Source organism: Aplysia californica, unplaced genomic scaffold (assembly GCF_000002075.1).
Source record: "Aplysia californica isolate F4 #8 unplaced genomic scaffold, AplCal3.0 scaffold00072, whole genome shotgun sequence".
In the NCBI taxonomy this organism is placed as follows: domain Eukaryota; kingdom Metazoa; phylum Mollusca; class Gastropoda; order Aplysiida; family Aplysiidae; genus Aplysia; species Aplysia californica.
Genome location: NW_004797342.1, coordinates 675021 through 678098, shown reverse-complemented (window position 1 = coordinate 678098; position 3078 = coordinate 675021). Strand labels below are relative to the sequence as shown.

Here is a 3078-nt window from a genome sequence, read left to right as displayed (position 1 = left end):
ACACACACACACACACACACACACACACACACACACACACACACACACACACACACACACACACTAACACCCAGTCATTCCCTTATCGACTTACTCTCCTTCCATCCAAAGTAAGAAAACATGACCACCCATATTGGTGTCTGTGGTGTAGCGGTCAGGCGCTCCGATTCCGCACGCAGGAGATCAGAGTTCGATCCCCTTCTTGAAATAATTTTTATCAAGTATTTCGGCCTGTCTGCTTACAAGCTGTGTCCCTCTCGGCCTTAGTACGCCCTGACAGGCAGGGTCGAATTCGTGCACTCATGGTCTTATGCAGTTGCGAGCGCCGTAAAATCCTTACTTAACTAAAACTAAGGGTTGATGCCCGCCTGCTAAATGATCTAAATGGTGTCGGCTAAAGTGTAAAAACACCTACACCTAAAGTGTAAAAACACCTACACCAAAAGTGTAAAAACACCTACACCTAAAGTGTAAAAACACCTACACCAAAAGTGTAAAAACACCTACACCAAAAGTGTAAAAACACCTACACCTAAAGTGTAAAAACACCTACACCAAAAGTGTAAAAACACCTACACCAAAAGTGTAAAAACACCTACACCAAAAGTGTAAAAACACCTACACCAAAAGTGTAAAAACACCTACACCTAAAGTGTAAAAACACCTACACCAAAAGTGTAAAAACACCTACACCTAAAGTGTAAAAACACCTACACCAAAAGTGTAAAAACACCTACACCAAAAGTGTAAAAACACCTACACCAAAAGTGTAAAAACACCTACACCAAAAGTGTAAAAACACCTACACCTAAAGTGTAAAAACACCTACACCTAAAGTGTAAAAACACCTACACCTAAAGTGTAAAAACACCTACACCAAAAGCACAAAAATAGCCCTATTCACTTTCTTTCTTTGTATTTTCTCAAACGCTCGATTCCAACAAATATTCTTGGCCACTCCTTCCCTCAGCATAATCATCCAGACACCAAGTCCCCACTCTCAATACTGGATCTGTTCAACTATTGAAAATGTTTTGCATCAACTCTAGTCGTATTTCAAAGAAGTATCCTTGCATGTCAAATTATTTCCCATATGTATTTTGAGAATTTCAATAAGGACTCATATATCAGAGACGCTATGCCTACAGTACATGTATAATGTACATGTAGTTCTGTTTTGAAAGTGAACTAACACAGTTAGTAGCAGTCCTATAGCTGAATTAATATTGCACACGCAGCCTGCTAATGCCTGCCTGTAGTAAAATAAACCGCTTTGTTATCGATAGTTATTTGACTTCTAAAAAATGACAACGCTTTTGTACTCTTTTTGTAAAAGGATAAAAATGTTATTATTGTGTGAAGTGGGAAATCAATTTTGCGTTCTTTTATTTAGCCATACGCTTATTAAGTATTTTTCCAGGGGTTTCCCACATGTCACCCACCAGTGGTGCAGTCATGTACTCTGTTTTTTCTAACTCCTTTTCAGTGATACGAGATACAGTTGTCCCAACCCATGCTCTGTTCAAACGTGACAGCGTATCGTGACATTTCGCATTTAGTTCCACCTCAGGAAATCCATTTATTTGATAACGATCTCTATTATGATCTCGCAAAAGAGAAGACATAAAAAAACTTCAAGATGAACATTTTGTTTAAAAAATGATTTTACAATTAAACAAAGGAACGCAGTCTATGATCTGTCCATTTTCACCAATGACGCAGGTTTCCATAACTCAACAGCACTCACCTACTATTACGAATGAGACTGACCATTGGACATATCTATTATTTATATCCTCTACAATGAACCGTCGAGATCTTCGGCATTCTCAGTATGAATAGAAAACGTGAACCCATCACAAATCCCACAGTGCCATGTAACAAATGTACCGTGCCGTATTTCAGAACGAACAACATCACTCTCCTGCTACTCGCGAGGGATTTGTGACTACACTTTCAAAAGCTACTGAACCCAGAAACAATTCAACTATCCTAATAGACAGATACGATAAAAAATCATAAAACAACGCTGCAGTACAATACGCGCAACGAAGCACAAAAGGATCCCACACAATCGATGCGAATAATTTACAGCTGAGCTCGTGCGTTTTAGTGTGAGGGCAGAGCAAACATACCTGGGCGCTACCTCGGGTGAAACGAACGATACGGCTACACAAACATGCCACTGACTCACTGGATCCGGTGTTCCTCACCTACTCCGTCTGCGGCCACTCTCGCTCGTTTTCTGTGCGCTACTATCAGCATATTATCAGGGAAGGGCTAGGCTCCCACATGCGCGCACGACGCCCTTATCTTTTATAGAGCTCTGCTCTGACCTCCCACAAAGGTCAACTCACCGCCATTTCGGCTGCTTCACGTCATGTCTACTACCCACGTTCTTTCCTCTTCTCTTTTTTTCTCTCATTTTTCATTGTCGGCGTTCTTCCTCTGGAGCCAATCCTCCTCAGAGATCCAATTCTTTATACCTGTTAATCTTGATTGACGTTCAAAATTAAGTCACGCCGGTCACAAATATCCAATTTTTACTAACTCCTGCTTTAGAATAATTCCGTAATCTCTTTCTTTCAACCCGACATTCACCTCTCTCTCTCTCTCTCTCTCTCTCTCTCTCTCTCTCTCTCTCTCTCTCTCTCTCTCTCTCTCTCTCTCTCTCTCTCTCTCTCTCTCGCACACACACACACAAGCACACACACAACAACCCACACACAGGGTCAAAGTCTGACAAACCAACCAACCAACCAACCAACTAACCAACCAACCAACCAACCAACCAGCCACCCATCCCCACATGCTGTGACACAACCACTAGTCCACTTCAATTACCTCCCCGCACCCGCTCCTGGTAATTTCCCATGCCCACGACCGGGCTCCAGAAGTGAGTTGGCGCGTGCCTATCACGAGATAGAATTTGAATAAAAGAGGGATTAGTCGCGCTTTTCGGAGTCTCAGGGGTTGTTTTCAGATTACGACACCCTGGCCAAGACTTTGGGACCAGAAAAGAAAGCATCTCTCTCTCTCTCTCTCTCTCTCTCTCTCTCTCTCTCTCTCTCTCTCTCT

At 42.2% G+C, this 3078-nt stretch overlaps 2 protein-coding genes across 5 annotated transcripts in view; one reads left to right on the top strand and one right to left on the bottom strand.

Annotated features, from left to right (window-relative positions):
* Positions 1-2289, bottom strand: part of LOC101848953 (PDF receptor) — a 6950-nt gene extending 4661 nt beyond the window's left edge. Inside the window, exon 1 of one of the 4 annotated variants that reach the window (XM_035968647.1) lies at positions 2214-2289. The gene's annotated coding sequence lies outside the window, so the exon portion shown is untranslated. Of the gene's footprint in view, positions 1-94; positions 341-1747; positions 2126-2194 lie in introns of those variants that run through there. The other 3 variants (XM_035968646.1, XM_005093923.3, XM_013080039.2) reach the window with 3 other exon arrangements.
* Positions 1-3078, top strand: part of LOC101853374 (electrogenic sodium bicarbonate cotransporter 1) — a gene marked incomplete in the record, with an annotated part of 58592 nt that overhangs the window by 26099 nt on the left and 29415 nt on the right.